Below are 23,609 nucleotides of genomic sequence, written 5' to 3'. Positions count from 1 at the left end.
ATTCTGATCCACATATAATATACGTGCAACTGAAATGCCATGGTGATGCAATTAATACACAGTAAGAAAAAATGAATGTCAAGAAAATGAAAAAAGTTTTGGGGAGTACAGGTAAAAGCTGATTAAAGAAAGAGGGTAAATGAAGATGAATATAACAACAGAATTATTGAAACTGGTTTAGGAAGGAACAGTGATAGAAGGGATGTACTTGATTAGAGTGTATGGTATTCAAGTATGGAAATGTTACCATGAAATTCCACTCATCCAATTAAAGTAAATGAATAGAAATCATAAAATAACAAACAAAAATAGATCTGACAGAGAAATATTTATTCAATATTTTCACAAAGAGCTGCTCTTGCTTCATCATCTTTAAGAGGAACTCCTCTGAACTAGAGAAAAATTGAAGAAATAATGTATCTCATCTATGAATTGTTTCGGGAGATCAGAATCTTGCTAGAGAAGGTTTTAGAATGGTTTGGTCAAGGCTCCAATTTAGAAGAAAGTATGTGCTGAAGCTTTTCCTGGGCTGTCATTGTGTTCAATGGGACAACAGAAGCTTCCAATAGACAAGGTTTTTGTTTTGTTTTGTTTGTTTGTTTTTGTTTTTTTGCCAGTCATGGGCTTGAGCTCAGGGCCTGAGTGAACTGTCCTCAGATTTTCTCAAGACTAGAGCTCTAGCACCTGAGCCACAGCACCACTTCCGGCTTTTTTCTATATATGTGGTACCGAGGAATTGAACCCAGGTCTTTGCGCATGCTAGGCAAGCACTCTACCACTAGGCCAAACTCCCGGCCCCAATGGACAGTCTTTACCTGAGACATTTTAAGGAAGGTGAACCTTCATGCTTACATATCACTTTTGTCATTTAATTATAACTTCTATTTTAGTTAAAAATAAAACAAAAACATGCGGTCATAATGTTCATTGAAAGCTTATGAACACCAAACCTCGGTAGCCTGAAGGGATGGGTGAATTTGGGATAAGGGAGAAACATGAGAGGGGTGACAGTGATGAATACACATTGTCCTCATATTCTGACATGTTTAGTTGAAACCACGTTGTATACCTATGTATGTATAACAATAATAATAATTTTACAAAGGAAACCAGAATGCACAAATGCTGCAAATAGAGTTAATTCTCTACTCATACCTGAATACCTTTTCTTAAAGGGGAGAATATTTTCTTTACTAATGGGCAATTGTATGTGTGAAACTCTCTGAAAAAAATATAGGTAGCTTTTCATCAAGGCCTCCGCTATATACTTGGTATTGTGTAGTATGGTTCTGGTTGGGTAGAAAAAGAGGACATTTATAGATTATTTTAAATATTGTTTTTCAGTTTTCTCCATTCTGTCAGTTCTTCTTTGGTTGTTAGTATTAATGGCACGACAGGTGAGAAAGTATATTAGTTTTACAATAGAGAAAATAGAAAATAAAACTGTACATTCCTTTGGAAACAAAATACGAAACAATGCTCATACTCTGGTATTCTAGGACATCAAATAAGAACTTTCCTAAAGAGAGGGTGTATTTTAAAGTATCTCCTTGATTAAACAAAGCTTTTGTATTGAGTGACTGAGGTCCTGAAACTTTATTGCCGGTTTCACTCTTTTTGTTCCTAATGCATGTTTTCCTTTTTAAAGCAATATCTTTCAAAGCCTTTTATATTTATTTCAAACCCCCTTAATGTTTTTCTTCTGCCCCAGGGGTATCACATAAATCCTTGGATTGCCACTCAAGGCTCTCTACTTTCTGACCCCAATTTACTTTTCCCCATTTGTCTGTCACTTTTCCTACATATATCCTTCCTTTAAGCCAAATAGAATTGGTTAAGGTAACTCACCAACCTTTTAGTGTTGCCTCTAGTTGAGACCACTCTGGACCCTCCTCTGTGCCAGCCCTCTCTCAGGATTGGATTGAAGTCCCTTTCTAAGAATCATAGCCCAGGTACACAGTCTCAGCCAGATCTTTAGCCACCATTTAGCATCTAGATTCTTTTCACTTAACTCTGCCAAGACTAAAGGGTTTTATTGTTTCATAGCATTCATTTTTTTTCCTGGCACTGAAAGATCCACTTATTTTTCTCACTTGTTTACCAACCTAATATTATATATATATTTTCCACTGTCATCTTCCACAGGAACGTAAGTTCCAAAGGAGGTCATAAAGCTTGAAAGAGTTGCAGAGGTGGTGAATATAATGTAACCCTTATATTAATTATAATAAAAAACATATGAAAAAAACAAAAGAGTTGCCGAGGTCAGACATGGCAGACTGGCTGTTGATCCTATCTATGTTCCTAATCACAGATTTACATTGAAGTGTGTCAGTAACTCTGCTCCACTGAAATTTCTACTATTATCTCACAACAGTATCTTGACAATGTTGACTTGTCATCCCTTGAGTGTTTTGTTTCTGTGACATCTATCTGACTGATTACTCCGGCATCTGACCTCATTCCTGTAGTCATCCTCTTTGAGCACTTTAAATATTAATGGTCCCTAGGGTTAGTATTATAATTTTCCTGTGATTACTCTATCAACCTCTGCCTAGCTCAGTACTTCACAATATTAGTTGCATATAATCTTGCAGTGTGTCCATTTGAACCACTCACTAATTCATAAGTATTTAGCTATAAGTACTCGCTAAATGATTTACTTTTCAAATACATTAGATTCAAAGTTAGTATAATTTCATTTCAATATTGTATTCCAGCTTCTGTGTGCCAAGGTAGAACTTGAGTGGGCTGGAGTAAATTGCTCATAATTCACAGGCCTATTTTAAATTTACAGAAAATGTGCATGATCTAACATTATTGATATACCATCAAGAGTTATGATTTTGAAATATTATAGTGTGTAAACTATGGATTTATAGTTGTCATTTTTACCCACAGGTTCATATTTAATAAAGAAGAGAGGTAAAGGAAGCATATTTATGCTTCCATGTATCACAGCATGAAAATGAGTATGTGGTCACTTACTGCTTCAATGTCCAAATATAAAGCAAAATGATGGTCAAAGATTATTTGTGCTAACACTATAGACAAATGTAAAATACTGCTATGTTATATTTATAATGATATTAAAGTAATCTTTTAAGACCTTATTCACATATACTGGTTTTCTTATTTTAATGAAAAAGTCTGAAATTTTATCTTTTAGGTAAAGTTCAAAGTATGGTTTTTATACTGGAACAGCATTATCAAGTTTTCCCTCAAAAATAACACTTTGAGATTATTAAATAGATTAATCACTTGATAGTAAAATTTTACTTTTGTGAATATGACCTCTAAAATAATTTAGCAGTAGTTTGCTTCATTTAGCCATGTGTGAATGTGTATGTGTGTATGTGCATGCTTTCACTACAGTTAGTTATTCTCCTAAGATTCCTATAAGAATGCCATTTATCAAGTGTCTCTGCTCTATGGTATTGTATATATATATGTATGTATTTATTCATATATATATGCATGTATATATACATACACTTCTGTGTGTTTAACACTCACATAAGTTAATGACCTTTGATTCATTTGTTGATCATCAACAAGGACTCTTTTCCTGGAGCTGGAAAATTCCTATTAACCCACTTTATTAATTGGACATTATTATGTGGATGTCTTATAGCCTACTACATGGCATTCTCTGTACATCTTGTTCTTCCAGTGTTGGAATAATTTCATTGATTGCATCATCATTCATCCAGTCTCCTAAATACATTAAGAATAATGTTCAGTGTCACCTGTGTTAGCAGTCTCCCCTGTGTATATACTTCAGATCAGGGGAAGCATTTTTCTCTCTTATCCTTGTCTTCAATCAAGTATAGCTGCTCCTAGGTCCTTATTAGGATCATTTCATAGCCCGCTGGTTCTCAAATTTCAGTGTACATCAAAATTATTAGATCAGCTTGTTACACCTCAATTCCAGAACATCTGATTCAAGAAGTCTAGGGAAAGTCCCAGGAAATTGAAATTCTAAATAGATTTTTCTGAGAAAGTCTTTATTTCTTTACAAAGAAGACAATATCTGTATGATATAATGATGAGCATGTGTGATCATACATTTGCTCAAACCTATGGAGTGTATGTATCAATCGTGAAATCTAAACCATGGAATTGGAGTGATAATATTATGTCAGTGTGGATTAGTCACTGTGAGTTGATGCTCCATTCCTCTATGGGATTTTGAAAGTGGGAAAGATTGTGCCTACGTTGATGCAGAAACATATGGAAAATGTCTGTATGTTCTCTTCAATCTTAATGGAGACAGACAGACAGATTTTGATTTTGGTGTCAGTACTGGGCCTTCAAATTCAGGACCTTGGTATTATTCCTTACCTTTTTTGCTTAAGGCTAGTACCACTTGAACCACAGTTCCAACTCCAACTTTTCGATGATTAGTTTGAGGTATGAGTCTCATGAAATTTCTTGCCTGGGTTGGCTTGGAGGTATAGTTCTCAGATCTTAGCTTCCTAAGCTTCTAGGATTACAGTTGTAAGCTACTGACACTTGGCTGTAGGGTCTATATTTTTAAAGTATAGAATGTAGTTCTCAGCACCTTTAATGTACATTATTATAAGCTCCATCATGTATTTTTTAAAATGTCTATTATATCACACATTACCTCTCCTCCTTTCTAGACATCTCTCCCACTACAGTAGAATGTCAAGCATAGAATACAAGGAAGGACAGATAATTGTGTCATGGAAGCTAATTCTAGATTTAGAATTCAATCAAAGGAAGCCAATTCCAAGCTAAAGGAAAAACACGGATTTTCACATAAGGGAAATACATCTTGCTGGTCATGGCACTGAGGATGCTGACCATAACTGGTAGCTCTTTGAAACCAGTTTTCCCTTCTATTCTTGGCAATGTTTGGAAAATGTTTCATGGCCCTCAAATTTCTTGGAGGCACCTCTACACTAACATTCTTAGAAGCGTAGTTACTCCCTCGGCTAAATATGGGGGACGTCACACTGTAGCTATGATTCCTGGAGATGGTGTTGGCCCTGAACTTATGCTGCATGTTCAGACAGTGTTCAGACATGCCTGTGTGCCTGTGGACTTTGAGGTGGTCCAAGTGACCTCCATGTCTTCAGAGGAGGAAGTTCACAATGCCATTAAGGCAGTTCGTCGAAACCGCATCTGTTTGAAGGGTAACATCGAAATGGATCACAACTTGCCACTGGATCACCAATGCCGCAACAACATGCTTCGTGCCACTTTAGATCTCTACGCCAATATCATCCACTTCAAGAATCTGCCAAGTATAGAGACCCGGCACAAGAACGTAGACATCATAGTTGTTCGAGAAAACACAGAGGGTGAGTACAGCAACCTGGAGCATGAAGGTGTGAAAGGAGTCGTCGAGAGCCTGAAGATTATCACCAGGGCCAAGTCGTTGCGCATTGCTGAGCATGCCTTCAAGCTAGCCCAGAAGTTGAGGCGCCAAAAGGTGACAGTAGTGCACAAGGCCAACATCATGAAGCTAGGAGATGGGCTCTTTCTTCAGTGCTGCCAGGAAGTAGCAGTCCGTTATCCCAAGCTCTCCTTGGAGAATATGGTTGTAGACACTGCTACCATGCAATTGGTATCCCATCCCCAAAAGTTTGATGTCATGTTGATGCCCAATCTCTATGGCAATATTATCAACAATATCTGTACAGGGTTGGTAGGAGGGGCTGGAGTGGTACCCGGAGCCAACTATGGAAGCATTTGTGCAGTGTTTGAGACAGCTTCCAGGCAATCAGGCAAGAATGTAGCCAACAGGAATTTAGCCAACCCCACTGCCATGCTACTGACAAGTTGTAATATGCTGGATTACCTCAAACTCCACAAACATGCCAGCTGCATTCGGAATGCAATTTTGAGATCCATTAAGGACAAAGCTATCCATACACCAGACATGGGAGGCAAGGGTAGCACGCTGGATATCATTCATAGCATCATAAAGAAAATTCCACACATTGGTTAAATGATCAGAACCACAGAGGTTTTGAACACTCATAGACCCTCCTGTCCTACCTTTTACCCATTCCTCTCATCTTTTACCCATCCACTCAGAATCCTCAAGTAGTCTGACCAGTGTGTGTTCTGCAGAATAAACTAATCCGCTCCAACTCATTAGAAGTGAATCATGACTGAGTTTTTCTTATTGAAGCATCCATAAAAATTACTTGCTTCAATTAACCAGGTATGTCGCATTATAAATTAATCTAGAGCCTACCTTAATATGTTAATTCACAATTCTCACTTCTCTGTGATGTGATACATTGAGTAAACAAGAACTTTTCCTTTCAGTGGAAACCGGGAGCTTTTTCCAAACCTCCCATACTGATTTTCTTTTTTATCTAGATCCTAAGAATGCGGTGGAGTGGCTTTTTTCTACAAATTATTAATGAGTTAATTAGTACAATAAAATTCACGTCTAAAATAAGAATGGTAGCATAAATAAGTAACAGAAAACTAAGCTGGAATAGAATGCTTTCACTCCATGCCCAATATCCTACCTTTTGCCAATTGTATTGTATGTGAGCTTTTTGTTAGGAATTTTCTCTGGTGGTATTCTATTCATGGTTTGCTAACCTGTTTTTTCCTCTCCTCATGTTTCTTAAAAATGTCTATTAAAAACCTGAGCATGGTAGCTCACTCCAATAATCCTAGCTACTCAGGAGGCTGAGATCTGAGGATTGTGGTTCAAAGCCAGTCAGGGCACTAAAATCCTTGAGAGTCTTATCTCCATGTAACTACTAGAAAACTGGAATTGGTGCTCTGGCTCAAGTGGTAGGGTGGTAGCCTTGAGCTGAAGAACTCAGGGACAAGGACAAAGCCCAGAATTCAAGCCCCCCCCCACAACCATATATATATAATTATTAATAATTAATAATAACCAACAATTAATAATATAACATTGCATATTATATAATATGTTTTAATTGTACTAGTGGGTTTTATTTTGACATGATCACCCTCAGTTCTATCAATTCTAACTTTCTCCCAACCAACTCAACATGCTTTTTTGTTTCATAGTCGCACATATGCGTAAAGTACATTGATCCATTCACTTTTCAGCTCTCCTAAAAATGAATTTTGCATTCTGAATTTCTTTTAGTTGAACTCAAGAGTTTAGAGGGACGTCAAAAGCTTTTGGGTCCATAATAGGAACAATGCTTTGCAAACTCCATTCATGTTCAGTGATTCAAAGTTTTCAGACATTCTGTTAAATATTATATGAGAATGTAAAGCCCTAAGCTAATTTGAATATTTACCATCACTTGCTTAAATTTTATTCCCTGTACTTTTAAGATAATAATTTAGAGACAGGCAAACAAAAAATAATTTTATTAATACTTGGAAATTGTTATTCATGTAGAAAATTAAAGACAATGTATATAAAATACAATATTTTTGTCATCAGGAATGCCTTCAGACAGAAGTAAAATCAAGAAGAGTAGTGGATTACTCATTTTGGAAGCTTCTATATTTCACTTGTAAACTGTATGCCTCTGCATTGTTCATGTCCTACACATTAAAGATATTTGTGTTGGACCTATGAATTCCAAAAGGTGCTGACTCAACTCTTTTTCTTTGATACCATCTATCCTTATTGTGTGTAAAGCCAGGGCCAGGGCACTGAAAACTGAAAGCTTGGTGAAGGAATTTACTTTGAGGAAGACTGCCTTCTTTCCTATCTTGAGGTCTTACTGGAAGAACTAAACAATTCAGAAGATTCAATTATAAGACAATTAGAATATAACCTTTCATTGGATAGGTGGGGAGAGATTGGGGTGTTGCTACCTCCAGAAAAGCATTTTTTTCTGGGCTTACCTAAACCTATATTGCTAGTGTTTGTCTTATAAGTAGAGAATGAGTGTATTTAGCCCAAAGTTCCAGCCAGCGCATATGCAGAGAATGGGCCAACTGCTTGCTATTTCATGTAGGATTGGAGAGTTTTGTTTTTTTTCCCCAGTCCTGGGCTTGAGCTCAGGGCCTGAGCACTGTCCTTGGACTTTCTCAAGGCTAGAGCTTTACCACTTGAGCCTCAGCACCACTTCTGCCTTTTTTTCTATATGTGGTACCGAGGAATTGAACCCGGGTCTTTATGCATGCTAGGCAAGCACTTTAACCACTAGGCCAAACTCCCGGCCCAGATTGGAGGGTTTTATAGTAAACATGAGATAAGGTTTCTGTCTCTTAAATGTGGTCATTTTCAAAATTCTCCTATAGTTCTTGGACTAGACTGCTGTGATAATTAGCACTCAGTGGTAGAATTCTCCACTTCTGTTATTAGATTTTTCCACTTAACTATGGCTGTATCTAAGGATAATACCTTGATTGTTTCTTCATTTATCTTTTGTATTCCTTAATAAAATGGCTGGCACATACAATATAATTAACACATATTTGTTTAATTAATTAAAATTTAGTGCAGGTGGTGCTGGTAGCTTATGCCTGTCATATTATGTGACTCCGTTTGAAGAGATCTAAGAACTAAGGTTCAAAACCAGACAAGGCAGAAAAGTCTGAAACTCCATCTCCAGTTAACTAGCAAATTATCAAGTTGAAGACATGACTCAATTCATTGTTAGAAAAAAAGAGTTGAGAGCGAATGTGAGGACCTGAGTTCAAGTGTCCGTACAAACACACAAAGGAGAAAATCTTATGGTCTACACTGCCTTACTTTTCTTATCTGTACAGTGAATAATGGCACCAACCGTGCAAGGTTATTGGAAAGACTGATCAAAAGAGAACTAAACAGACACATACACACACACACACACACACACACACACACACACACACACGCACGCACGCACACACACACGCACACACACACACACACACACGCACGCACACACACACGCACACTTAGCTTATATAGCACCATGGTCATAATATCATAACATGGTAAGTGCATGGTGAGCTTTCATAACTGGTATGTGATAGACACTTGATAAGTGGAGGTATTTAGTTTCAAAGGAGTATGATATTGAGAAAAATCTGAATTGTCAGGAAGCCTAGAGTTTAGTGCTATACTGTGATGCTTGATTCACTTCTCTCAAAATGCTACCCCATTTCTGCTATTGATATGCTACCTTTCAACAATCCTAAATTTTTTACTTTTCCATCTTACATGAACATATTATATGTCCTTTTGACTTGGAGAGATTTCCATAACTTTTATAATTGCTCTTGAAACAACATTTGATTTGGGGGAAATGTATTTTCACAAAATTCAGGGCAGGGAAACAAACATCCAATGATCTGAACACAAGTAATCATTATGGCAGGATGACTGAATTTTTTTTGCATCAACTGAGCTGTGCCATGGATGTACAGGAATTTTGAAATAGTTTTAATTGTTTCTCATTTTTTAATTTATCATTGAGTTTACCAAAGAGATGCTATTTTACAAAGCTGTGTATGAATGCAATCTATCTTGGTAAGTGTCTCTCTTTTCAATATTCTCAACCCTGCTTTGACACACCGCTTTCCTTTTCTTAATTTTGTAGTATATATAATGAATTCTTGGCTGCATTTGCCCCCAATTCTTTTCTTCATTCTTCTATCCTTCTTCCTTTCTGTCCTAACCCCCTACCCCCTGCAAGTACTTATTTCCTGGTGCCTATTTTGTTGGGTCTCACTTTATCTTTCTAAGAAATTACATTGAGTTTTCCCAAGAATCTGCCATATTTTACTTAATATACTTGTAGCCACTTGCATAGAGCCCAATGTGTTTATTTATTCTAGCTATCCAAAATGAAGGAAAACTTGCAACCTTTGTTTCTCTGAGTCTGGTTTACTTCATTTAGTGTAATTTTTCCAATGGCACAATATTTTTTTTACTGATAGATGAGTAAAATCTCATTATATATATATGTGTGCAAATATATATTATATATCATATATAATATGTGTCATATATATTATATAACATTTTCTTGGTTTATTCATCCATTGAGAAGCACCTGGGCTGATTCCATATCTTGGCTGTGGTGAATAGTTGTATAATGGACGTGCTTATGCTGGTCACTTTTCTGTAGTTTATCTTTGATCTAGTGGATAAATCTCCATGAGTGGAATTTCTGGGTCACTGGGTTATTGACTTAAAGAGAGACCTCTCAAATGAAGAAGTAAAAAAATGTGATTGGACTCATAAAGCAATCCTCTGTACCTCTGACTCTAAAGGAAATGCAAATGAAAGCAACACAGATTCTGCCCTTACTCCACATAGAATGGCCATATCAAGAAAACAAACCATAACAAATGCTAGTGAGAATATGGCCAGAAGATAACTCTAATACTCTGCTGGTGGGAGTGTAATCTTATGCATCCACTTTGGAAGACAATGTTTGGTTTAACACATAGTTAAAACCATAATGAATAGGATAGGTGTAGTGTATTTACTATCACCCATTATTTATGCCTTCTTTTAAAAAGTAATCCTAAAGTCATTTGGGTTTATTATTATGTTATGTAATTTCCCGAGTAGCATTCATCCAGTCATAATAATATTTGTATGCAATATATCAACATACCATAAATTATTTGTTTGTAACAAACTTTCAGCCAGGGAAGAAAACCATCTTATTCAAGTCCTTTATTCTCTCTCCTTTTTATTTCTTGAATCCAACAATCTCTCCCCCACCCCTTTCTGGTACTTCCTTTCCTATTAACCTTTCTCATCTTTAGAAACTTTTGGACTTCTCTTACAGTGAGTAGATGCTCTGTAACTTGTGTCCTGACTGTAGTTCAGTCCTCTGTAATCTTATTTCTTCAATACACCCAGCATGATATTTCTAAAAAGCAATAGAATTGTGTCACTTCCCAACTTAAAACTCCTCATTCAATGATTTTCCTTTGTCCTTTAGAGAAAGTCAACTGAATACACACAATACTATACAATACATCCTTGGCAACAGACATGATAGAACTATTCATCACTAGAGCATCAGAACCTAGGACAGGGTCAGGCTTTAGTTTGAGTTCATTCTAAGTATTTATGAAATAAAGGAAGTTAGGCAGGAGCAAATGAATGAAGGGCTACTGTAGTCACAGTGGAGAGTAGGCGACTGGAAGAGGCAATCTCTCAGGTAAAATATTTGTGCCTGTCCTTAGTCTATTACCCTTTTTTTCTTTATAAGATTTCTCCTTCTCCAAAGAATATTAAAATTCTTAGATATAATACGGGTGATTGGCATGCATTACTGGATTTACTGGATAATTTTTTCTTTTATCAGTTTCCCTGGCTTTTTGCACCATTCTGGTGATATTAAGAACAGCAACGGGTTGTCTTATTTTTTTCCAAATTATTTATGCTCATTAACATTCTATTTTGACTAATAGCTTTGCAAATACTCAAATTCCATAGCTAAGTCAAGGAATTGAGGCTCCTGACTTCCAGTTGTACCTTATAGGATTTGTCTTATACTAGAAAAATTCTGCTCTCCCTTTTGCTTATATTTGAGATGAAGGTGAGTGCCTATTTTCATGGGATTATTATATAAATTGAATGAAAATGTATTGGTCATGTATTGCTGCATAACAATATGTCCTAAAACTCGGTGGTTTAGAACAATGATTATTTATATAATAAAGCAAGTAATTTATATTAATGGAAATATTGAAATGTACTGAAAGGTACAATGTCCTCACTCTGAACTGGTCATTGAAATTAATCCTGTTGGTCAGGAGCCTCAGATATCCACATGGCCTGCTGCTGTGACTATTGTAGCCTCTTCACAGGATGATATCTTATTTTCCTTTTTTTTGTCAGTCATGGGGCTTGAACTCTAGGCCTGAGCAAAGGATGTACCTATTTTCTAAGAAGCAACAGATTGAGGGTATAGTTCTTTTGAGGTCTAACCATGAAAAATACCATTTCTATACTTTGTAGTGTTTAAAATTTGCAATCGAGGTTCTGGAGACATGGTTCATTTGATAAGACACTAGCCAGTGAGCAATAGTGTCAGGTAGTGAGTTCAAGTCCTGGTCTTGGACCTAAAAAACATAATAAATAAAATAAAACAGGCAATAGAAACAGACCCTGTCTGAAAAAAACATTGTCTACTGATGAAAACTGTAGTCTGGGAATAGAATCAGCTTAAGCATTGTGATTATTATAGCTATTACTAAATTGTATTTACCCAAAATAGATATTCCTGTGGAAGGGAGAAAATTTCACATACATAAAAGTTAAAAAATAGTACTTTTTCTTTTTATTCTCCAGAAAAAGATTTATTTTAAATTCAATTCCGTGTAAATGTTTTCTCAGTTTCTCTGCCCAGTGTTCTGTCAAGTCTATTATTTGAATAAGAAACTATTTAGGGGAAGAAAACATGACATTGGTCATACTTGACTGATATTTTCACAGAAAATGCAGTTTAAGAAGGGACAAAAATATCTCTCTACAAAGAATTCCTAGTGAGAGTATATAATTTCACCATTGTAAAGATGAATGTCATTTAATTAAATTGTGATTATTTTACAGGGTATTTGTATATCAAATAAGTTATTGATGGAATATGTAAATTTTCACTTAATATGTATATCTCAAAGAATCAAAAATGAAGGTACTGAGATCTGAAAATGACAACAGAAAAATCTTACAGCCAGATGGATAGAATACACCTATAACCCTGGCTATGCAAAAAAGAGGTGAGAGAGAGAGAGAGAGAGAGAGAGAGAGAGAGAGAGAGAGAGAGAGAGAGAGAGAGAGAAGAAAGAGACCGAACAAGATATATAGACAAGAGAGATTCTGTCTCAAATAAAACCATAAACAACTCAGGCTTGCCCATACATGCAATTTTGACACGTTACTTGGAGGAAAAAAATAAAACAAACAACAACAAAAAAAGCCTAAAAAGAGGGCTGGAAATTTAGCCTAGTGGTGGAGTGCTTGCCTAGCATAGCATGCACAAAGGCCTAGGTTTGAGTCCTCAATACCACATCCATAGAAAAAAGCCAGAAATGGTACTGTAGCTCAAGTGGTAGAGCTCTAACTTGAGAAAGCCAAAGGACAGTGACCAGGCCCTGAGTTCAAGGTCTAGGGAAATAAGAGGGCAAGGATGTGGCTCTTATAATAAAGTACATATTTAACAAACATAAGGTCCAAGTTTAAACCCTAGTACTCAGAAAAAATTCAAAACAGAAAAATGTTAAAAATGAATTTAAACTAAAAACTGTAAATTTCAGTACTTGGTTATATTACAAAACTTGCAAATGCATACCTATTAGACAAAATAGAGGAATTTGTCCTAAGATTTCATCTTATCCTTGGGTCTTCACCTAAAAAATTACAAAAATGTTTTATGTCAAATACTTTAGGTAGATGAGATGATGACTTATTTTGGAATCTTAGAGAAATAGGAAATTAGCTGCATTGGAGAAGACCCTGAGGTCAATATTCATGTGAGTAGATTAAGTGGTATTATTTATCTCCTATTCAAGTCAAAGTAGTATTCCCAAATTAATCTATTATTTAGCAAAGTCTATTAATAATGAATGTATTTCATACAACTATGTAATATTCTACAAACCAAATATTCTACACAGTTCCTACTCCATTCTGCACATTGCCCAGAGTTATTCCACTTTTCTCAAAACATTTTCCCTTCTTTAGAAATTACAAGGAAATGTTTTCCTTGTATTGGACTTATGTTCTTATTTAACAATTGACATTATTTAGAAAGTGAAGCATTTTCTAGGAAGGAAATCATTGCACAGACATTTGCAGGAGCAAGGTAAGAAGTCAAAGTTTCTGGATGTATAGATGATATTTTTATAGATGGTACTTTTGTGTGTGCGGGTGCTGGGGCTTGAACTCAGAGCCTCAAGCTCTTGCTCACCTTTGACATTCAGGGCTGGCATTTTTAGTCACACCTCCAGTTTCCCCCTCTTACTGATTAATTGGAGATAAAGAATCTCACAGATTTATCTGCAATGGCAGTTCTTGAACATTGAATTCTCAAAGCTCAATTTCCTGAGTAGCTAGAATTATAGACCTGAGCCATTGATACCAGCCATAGAGGAAATTCTAGAGAAGTTATATTTAACTACTTAATATTGTGTATGGCTGCAGCACACCTATGGATTTCCATCTAACTTTGATATCTCAAATTTATAAAAAATGAAATATCTGTTGGGAAAAGTGTACAATATGCCCCAGAATAAACTTTGTGCACAGCTTCAAAAAGAGATGTTGGATCACTTGATTTATAAACACTCTGTTTTCTCTAGGCTAGGAAAAGTCTTTAGGATTGATCCTTTTTAAAGCATTCAAGTTGTGATGGAATTAAGCCATTTATTCTTGCCAGAAGCAGAGTCGTGCACACTGATTCCATCCATCCATTCTTTCATTCACTTGCCCCTCGCTATTGTTTTTCCTCTGTTGAGTATTGTACTTGTTTTGAGTGGCAAACTGTGCAAGTCCAAAGGGAACACTTCCTCTTGAGGAACCACAAGACTGTGAAAATCAACAATAATTAAGCAATGAATACCAGAAAGTGATGCATATTACCAGAGAGATATTAGCAAGGAACTATGAGAGAACAGGAGAGAATAAAGGAAATCAGAGAAATATCTCAGAGTAAATCATGCCTCGAGTGAGCCTTAAAACCATTTAAGGAGAAAGATAAGGAAGAAAGAAAATGAGAAGTGAGAAGGAGAGACGTCTGAGGACAAAGCCTCTTTGGCAGCCCTTGTATACCAATTATCTGATATTCAAAGCTTTCACATTGTTCTCCATCACTTCAAGTTCATACCCTGTAATTATTGTTGAACTAATTTTATCTACAGGAGTTTCTTCATAAGGTGAGATTTCCAAGACTTAAGGAGAGCATCTGTTTTTTTCTGTTTCTCTTTCAGTGATGAATTCTTCATATTGATTAATTAATCTTATTAGACTTCCTTGTAGTTTTGCCTCTAATCCATGTGATTTGGGAGATTATTTTCTTTAGGCTACTTGTCAACATAGGTGCTGCTTGTTCATTCTTAATCATCTTTGTCTCTCAATATCAGCTTTATTGTGAACATGCTTATCTTCTTTTCTCTTCCTTTTCCCATATTCCTCTATAGCCATGCAATAGCTTTCCTATTCTTTCCTTCCTTTGCACTCAGCTACAGGGTAGACTCCTAACTCTGATACTGTTTTGACCTCTCACTCCCAAGAAAAGCTTTGGCATTTCACTCCAAATCTTTTTTTTTTAATTGTCAGGGTAATGTATAGAGGATCTACAGTTACATTCCAGGTAGTAGGTACTTCTTAAACATTGATATCCCTTCTCATGTTTTTGTCCCCATTTCCCTCCCCCCACAACTTAACTTTTGTATCAGTGGTAAAATCTTGTGCCAATTACTCTGAGAAGCCACTGATATCCAATTTCTTCCCAGGGTCTCTGGTAGTTGTGACTATTTTTTTCCTGTGGTATTAGAAGGATGCTTGCCATCTGGTGTTTTTGAAACATTTCCAAAACATCCCCCCACACTTCCAGGTTGGGGAAAATTAACAGCAGTTACAGCATTTGCAATGGTAATGACCTTGTCACATTCTACTGGAGGCTTTTCCTGTTCCAATTCTATGGAAGGCACTTTTCTCCACAAGAATCAACAAACTTCCCATTTCTTTCTAGGAGATTGTATTATATCTATGTAGAACAGCCCAGATGTGCACAACTGAAGGTATTAGCATTATTTAACCAAGGGTACACTTGTTATCCAGATTGGCAGATGCTGTTTTTACAGTGTCTTTTGGGATTTCCATGGAAAACAACTTAAAATGCACAGGATGTGGAGAAATACTTCTGCCTCAGACCCCTGCTGAGCTAGTAACAGTCTATGGGAAGTCATCTATTTAAATAGAAATAAACATGCTTGGGGATGCCAGGAGACTATTTTCAGCTTTATTAAGAAATCTGTGTTTAATTTTCCATCATTGCCAGCCAGGCCTGTTTGTCAAGCTTTTCTCTACATGGAGATCAATTAGAACACTTGATAGTAATACAGACTTTGCACTCTGTGTGCTTTTGGAGGACAGTGAAGAACCTGGAAGACTTCCAAGTATCTAGTCAGACACTGTGGCTTATTTGGCTGTTCACAGGGAATGGGATTTGCAGTCAGACTATTCCTGGGTCCTGGAAAGTTTCACTTTTTCCTTCTAAGAACTTTCTTAGATATACATACAATGTTAACCTCTAATAAGTCACATTGATGAAGTCAGTGTTAGCCTTTTAAAAATTTTTCTTTATTTTATTTTTGTGTGCCACAGTCAGATGGTAAATCTCTTAAGGATTGTGTATCATATAGTCTGTCTCGCAGCTTATCAACCCTGTCACTCTAAGAGTCATAGTACATGTGACTGTATTCTAATAAGATCTCATTGATGAACACTGTAATTTTAACTATGCATAATTCCTGTATATCATGTCGATTTTCCTTTTATGTTTTTCTGCCATTTAAAAATTCAAAGTCCATTGTTTACTCACAAATATGCCTGTCGATTGTTTTAAAGATACTGCATCTAACTATGGGTGGCATTATCATTTTTAATAGAGCAATTCTATGAGTTGGGCATCATAATTCACTCTATGGGTGAATCAACTGAGATTTTAGTGACTTCTGCATGACATCTCAAAAATAAATAGGTGACAGAGGTCACCTTGAGGAAATCTAGGTCTAGTGGCTCTCTGAGCCTCTAGTCTGATGTTTGTGCTTTTACACTCTTCTCTTTTAATAATCATTTTATATATAATAAATAGTTCAAAATCGAAAGGCTTAAAACCACAATAACCTATCAGCTGGGCTCCTCTGGATGATTCTTTTTCATGTCTTGTTGAAACCTTTCATGGGGTTTAGGAAAATGGAACTTGGGGTAGATCATCCATAATGGGTTCATTCCAGGGCCATTAGTATTTTGTGCTAGTTGCTGAAGTCTCTCCCTTTTATTCCAGAGGACATCTCAGGTGTTTTTAGGTTTTGCTATACAGCATGGCAGATAAGTTCCAGAAGGAAAATGACAGAAAAATCAAATCACCTAATGCAGTATGCCTAGCCACATGCAATTTGTGTGACTATGTACAAAATAAAATTTGAAAGAGAGTCTAAATGAAAGATAAGTTCTATGATCTTGGCTCTTTTTTATGCCATTCCTAGGGCTTGAACTAGGGTCCTAAATACATTTCTGGGCCCTTTTTCATATACTTTTTATTGTAATTAAAAGAAGGGTTACACTATATTCACCAGATAGAAGTGCATTATTTCACATTTCTGGGCCCTTTTTTCTTATAGCTCTGCATATGTCCATTTAGTTATTCCTTCACTTCTAGCTCTATACGGGCTTCTATTCTTAAAACTCCAGGTAAGGAAATGAGTTTTTCTTTTGTAATCTACAAAGATCCTGCTATCTATAACAAAACCAAAGCATAAGTTATTAACTATTCCATGTGTTATCTAAACATGTTTCTCTTCCTAATGTAAATGAAGCTCTAAGTGTCTAGCTGTTCCAATGCTATGTCTTGTTCTGCAAGAAGGAAAGACTTGAATAAAACATTGGCCTATATGATGTTTATCATCTAGAAGAAAATATTATGATAACAGTTGTTAGCCTAGAAAATAAGGGTATATGTTTGTGGATAAAATATATTCCTTAAGATATCTTGCAAATTGCTATTATGGGAAGGATGAATACATTCCAAAAAAGTATTCTTTTTATGATGCTATGCCTTTCTCCTGTTACTATGGTTTTCTCTAGCATAAAAGAAATCAAAGCATATATTTATTATTCCAGTAAATTTGGAAAACATTGTGAAAAGTCAACTTTTCTCAAAGAAGTAGTATCTGGATCAATTTAGTGTTGGAAAAACAGTGCTACTATGACCTCCCACTTAGTTTTCTGTTTGGCTTGTTTAGGTCACTAAACAATATTGATTCTCTTTTCATTGAAACCTTTCAGGAGCTGGATCTATTAAAATAAATAAACAAAAAACTCCACAGCAAGCCAAACCAAACAAAAAAGCAAAACCAGCTGGATATTGTAGTCCTAGCTACTCAGAAGGCTGAAATTTAAGGTTGGAGCCTGGATGCTAGCTTGGGTAGACAATTCTTAGAAATTCATTGCAATTAGCCATCAAGAATTGGACTAGAGGCACATGGACACAGGTAGAACATCATCTGTCAATGAAAAAGCCAATCATTCCTGAGGATCTTAGTTCAAGCCTAAATTCCAGCCCCAAAAGAAAACAAACAAAATTACCCTAAACAAACAAACAAAAAAGATAAAAAAAACTATCAGCAACTATCAGCATAGAAAGTTCCAATCTACTCAGTTTATGTATGATTGATTTGGGTGTAATATAAAATTTTGCATATAATAAATTCTGCCTTAATATGTTAGTACTACTGTAATAAAATACTCTGAACTAGGTAATTTGTAAAGAAAAATTGGATTTATTATAGTTTTAAAGATATTTAAAGTAATAGAACTTGGTATCTAGTGTAGTTTCATGACATGGAGTTACATGTCAATATCCTATTACTGCATCCCTTTGAGGGAATGATTTTATTTTTTACGTTCATGGTACGTGAAAGAAGGGCACCAAGCCCTTTTAATAAGAGTATAGTTCCATTCATGAGACAGATTATTCATAACTTACTCACTTTCCAATGGCCATATCCTTTGTTATCATTGCATTAAGAATTATATATCAATGTGAAACTTAGAGAGGGCACCGTTGTTAAATCTTTAGCAGATATACATTTCATGTATTATAAAGAGTCTAAAACCATACCAAAAACTTAAAAACTCTGCTACTGTTTAATGCAAATGAACAATAGTGCACAAACTATTCAAAAATGTATTATTTCCATTGTATCCATAGTCATATATGGTACCATAAATTACCTTCACTATACATTATCTTAACTTACTTAAGAACAAAGCTTCAGCTTAAACCCAGGTCTTTTTTTATTTTTATTTTTGTCAGTAGCAAGGTTTGAACTCTGGGCCTACACATTGTTCCTTAGCACTTCAGATCAAAGCTAGCCCTCTACCACTTGAGGCACAGCACCACTTCCAGCTTTTTCTGTATATGTGGTACCAAAGAGTCAAACCCAGGGCTTCATGCATGCTAGCCAAGCTCTTTACCACTAGGCCAAACTATCAGCCCTCCTAAGGTCATTTTTGACTCACAAGTCAATTTCCTTATCAATGGGGAAGCCTTTCAATGGCTTTAAAGAAATTTCATTTGTAGTTCCTAGGGCTGAACTATTTCTGTTATCTTGGCTTTACTTGTCTGGATTTTTGAAAATACTTTTAAGCACAAAAGTAATGTACTCACTACCTTACGAATATATCTGCAGGCCCTCTATAATCCTTATTTCTTGCTTTTTACATTTTTTATTGTAATTAATAGAAGGGTTACATGATATTTGCCAGATAGATAGTGCATTCATTCCCATACATTGATGCCCTTTCACATGTCTTGGTCCACATTTCCCTCCTCTCACCCCCAACCCTCATCTTGTTTTCCCCCCTTCCCTATCCAATTTCAAATAACCAAATACAAATATATCCAATATATCAGGTAACAAAGTGAGATACTGTAACAATATGAGATAAACAAGGGACAGCAAAAGAGATGAGAGATGAAATAGTACCTTAAGAACAACAATCATTCATTATATGGCTTATGTTTCATTTAGTGCCATACTATATGGCCTTTTGTATCAAGGTTTTGCTCTATTGCAAATCTCTGCTGGGAGAGCCCAAGGTTTCTACTGATTATGACAAATGAGGGAAACAATTGAGCCTAATTTCCTTTGAGTCTGGCTTACTTCACTTAATATGATCTTTTCTAAGTCTGTCCATTCCCTAATAAATGGGACAATGCCATTCTTTCTGACAGCAGCATAGAATTTTAATGTGTACAAATACCACATCTTGTTGATCCACTCATCAACTGAGGGACATCTGGGTTGGTTCCATATCTTTGCTATGGTAAATAGTGCTGCAATGAGCATTGTTGTACTGGTGGATTTAGTATGCCCTTGTTTCTGGATAATTGGGTAAATGCCAAGTAGTGGAATTGCTGGGTCATAGGGTAGCTCTATGTTTAGTCTTTTGAGGAACTGCCATACTGCTTTCCATAGTGGTTGAACAAGTTTGCACTCCCACCAACAGTGTAGTAGTGATCCCTCCTGGCCACATCCCCTCCAGCATCTTTTGTTATTAGTTTTCCTGATCCTGGCCATTCTAACTGGAGTGAGGTGGAATCTTAGAGTGGTTTTGATTTGCATTTCTTTTATGACCAGAGATGTTGAGCATTTCTTCATGTGTCTCTAAGCCATTTTTTTTATTCTTCAGAGAAGACTCTCTTTAAGCCTTTGGCCCATCTTTTAATGGGATGGTTGTTACTTTGCAGATTAGTTTTGGAGTGATTCAATTTTTTGAGCTGTTGATATATTTTTAGATATGAGGCCTTTGTCCATTGTATGGTTGGTGAAGATCTTCTTCCATTCTGTAGGTTTCCTAATTAATTTACTAGGTATGTCCTTTGCCATGCAAAGGCTCTGCAGTTTAATGCAGTCCCACTTATCCAGCCTTTCCTTGATTTGTTGTGATTCTTGGTCCTTATTAAAAAAGTTTCGACCTGTGCCAAGGAGGCCTAGTGTATCTCCTATTCTTTCTTGTAAAGTTTTCAGTGTGTCAGCTTTTACCTCCAGGTCTCTGATCCATTTGGAGTTAATCCTCGTGCAGGGTGACAAAGAAGGATACAACTTTAGTTTTCTGCAGGTGCTTAACCAGTTTTCTCCAGCACCACTTGTTGAAGAGGCTGTCTTTATTCCAGTCTGGTTTTTTGGCTCCCTTGTCAAAGATTAGGTGGCCATAGGTCTGTGGTTTAATATCTGGGTCTTCATTCCATTGGTCTTCAGGCCTGTTCTTGTGCCAGTACCAAGCTGTTTTGAATATTATAGCTCTGTAATAGAGTCTAAAGTTTGGTATTGAAATTCTTCCTGTGCTGTTCTTTCTGCTAAGAAGTGTTTTTGCTATATGGGGTCTTTTATTATTCCATATGAAATTTTGGATTGCCTCTTCTATTTCTTTAAAGAATGACATTGGGATATTGATGAGTATTGCATTGAATTTGTAGATAGCCCTTGGAAGATTGTCATTTTCACAATATTAATTCTTCCAATCCAGGAGCATGAGAGGTTTTTCCATTTCCTCAGTTCTGCTTTAATTTCCTTTTTCAGGATTTTAAAGTTTTCATCAAAAGGTCCTTTACATTCTTGGTTAAGGTAATTCCTAGGTAGTTTTTTTCTTTGAGACTATTGCAAAAGGAGTTGCTTTCCAGATTGTTGCCTCATTCCTCTCACTGTTGGCATAGAGGAAGGCAGTTGATTTTTGAGGGTTAATTTTATACCCTGCTACCCTTCCAAAGTTTTGAATCAGCTCAGGCTGCTTGGGAGTAGAGTCTATATGATTCTTTTAATACAGGATCATGGCATCTGCAAAGAAGGAAAGTTTTACTTCCTCTTTCCCTATTTGGATCCCCTTTATGCTTTCTTCTTGCCTTAATGCACTGGCTAGGAATTCTAATACTATGTTAAAGAGGAGTGGAGAGAGTGGGCATCCTTGTCTCATTCCTGATTTTAGGGGGAATGGCTTGAGCTTTTTGCCATTAAGTATAATACTAGCTGTGAGTCTGTCATACACAGCCTTTATTATATTGAGGAATGTTCCATGGATTCTTAGTTTCCCCAGAGCTTTTAACATAAAGGGGTGTTGGATCTTGTCAAATGCCTTTCTGCATCTATTGAGACAATCATGTGATTTTTGTCCTTGCTCCGGTTGAAGTGTTGAATTATATTAATTGATTTGCGTATGTTGAAATAGGTTTGCCTCCCTGTGATGAAACCTGTTTTATCATAGTGTATAATTTTTTTGATGAGTTGTTGTAGACGGTTGGCCAGTATCTTGTTGAGAAGTTTTGCATCGATGTTCATCAAAGAAATAGGTCTATAGTTCTCTTTCTTTGATGAATCTCTGTCTGGTTTGGGGATCAGGGTTATACTGGCTTCATAAAATGAGTTTGGTAAAGAACTTTCATTTTCAATTTCGTTGAAGAGCTTGAGGAGTATTGGTGTGAGCTCTGCTTTGAAGACCTTATAGAATTCAGCTGTGAATCCATCTGGCCCTGGGCTTTTCTTAGGTGGAAGTTCTCTCATTGCCATTTCTATTTCAGTGCTTGAAATAGGCCTGTTTAGTTGGGTTAGTTCTTCTTGGTTCAGTGTGCGTATGTTAATATTGGCTAGGAATTCATCCATTTCTTCTAGATTCTCAAATTTGTTGGCATAAAGGTTTGAGAAGTATTCCCTCATGATATTCTGGATCTTGGTAATTTCTGTCATGATATTATCATTTTCGTCTGTGATTTTGTTTATTTCGATATGCTCTCTTCTTTTTTTGGTAAGATTTGCTAAGGGCTTGTCAATTTTGTTAATTCTTTCAAAGAACCAACTCATTGTTTTGTTGATTCTTTCTATAGTTTTTTTGGGTTCCAAATCATTTAATTCTGCTTTGATTTTAATAATTTACTTCCTTCTAGTGGGATTAGGGTTAGTTTGTTGCTCTTTTTCCAGGAGCTTAAGGTGACACATTAAATTGTTGCTTTACGATCTTTCCAATTTGTTTTTGTAGGCACTCAGAGCTATAAATTTTCCTCTGAGTACTGCCTTTGCTGTGTCCCAAAGGAGCTGGTATTTTGTGTGCTCCTTTTTGTTAAATTTCATCAATTGTTGGATTTCTGTTCTGATCTCTTTGATGACCCATTGGTGATTCAACAATGTGTTGTTGAATCTCCATGAGTTACGGGGGTTTCGTTGGTGGAGATGTGTGTTCTGTTCCAATTTGATGCCCTTGTTGTCTAGAGAGTGCAGGGAATAATTTCAGTGTTTCTGAATCTGTCCAGGTTTGTTTTATGGCCTAAGATGTGGCCTATTTTGGAAAATGTTCCATGTGCTGCTGAGAAAAACGTATATTGTGTTGTTGCTGGGTGGAATATTCTGCAGATGTCTGTTAGATCTAGTTGGTCTATATAGTTGTTCAGTTCTAAGTTTTCTCTGTTGAGTTTTTGCCTTGTTGATCTGTCCATAGGTGAGAGTGGTGTGTTAAAGTCACCAACAATTACTGTGTTTCGATCTATGTATGGTTTCAGTGAAAGTAATGTTTGCTTGATGATGTTCAGAGCTCCGGGATTCTGTGTGTAGATATTTAGGATGGTTATGTTCTCCTGGAGGAAAGATCTTTTTAATAGGATGTATTAACCTTCCTTGTCTTTTCTCACTAATTTTAGTTTGAAGTCTATTTTATCTGATATGAGGATGGCAACTCTGGCCTGTTTATGGGGGCTGTTAGCTTGATAGAGTTTATTCCAACCTCTCACTTTCAAAAAATGTTTGTTTTTTGGGGTAAGATGTGTCTCTTGAAGACAGCAGAACAATGGATCTTGGTTTTTAATCTAACTTGATAGTCTATGTCATTTAATTGGAGAGTTAAGTCCATTGATAATGAGAGTCAAGATTGAGAAATATTTATTAGATCCTGCCAT

The 23,609-nt window shown here is 36.2% G+C and overlaps 1 protein-coding gene and 1 pseudogene across 2 annotated transcripts in view; both read left to right on the top strand.

Annotated features, from left to right (window-relative positions):
* Nell1 (neural EGFL like 1) overlaps positions 1-23,609 on the top strand; it is a 761,263-nt gene that overhangs the window by 501,805 nt on the left and 235,849 nt on the right. The gene's annotated exons all lie outside the window — the stretch shown is intronic.
* On the top strand, positions 4,753-6,120 carry LOC150053066 (isocitrate dehydrogenase [NAD] subunit gamma, mitochondrial pseudogene; annotated as a pseudogene).

The sequence above is a fragment of the Megascapheus bottae genome, chromosome 16, assembly GCF_031878675.1.
Source record: "Megascapheus bottae isolate mThoBot1 chromosome 16, mThoBot2.hap1, whole genome shotgun sequence".
NCBI lineage: Eukaryota > Metazoa > Chordata > Mammalia > Rodentia > Geomyidae > Megascapheus > Megascapheus bottae.
This window is presented reverse-complemented; position numbering and strand designations above follow the sequence as displayed.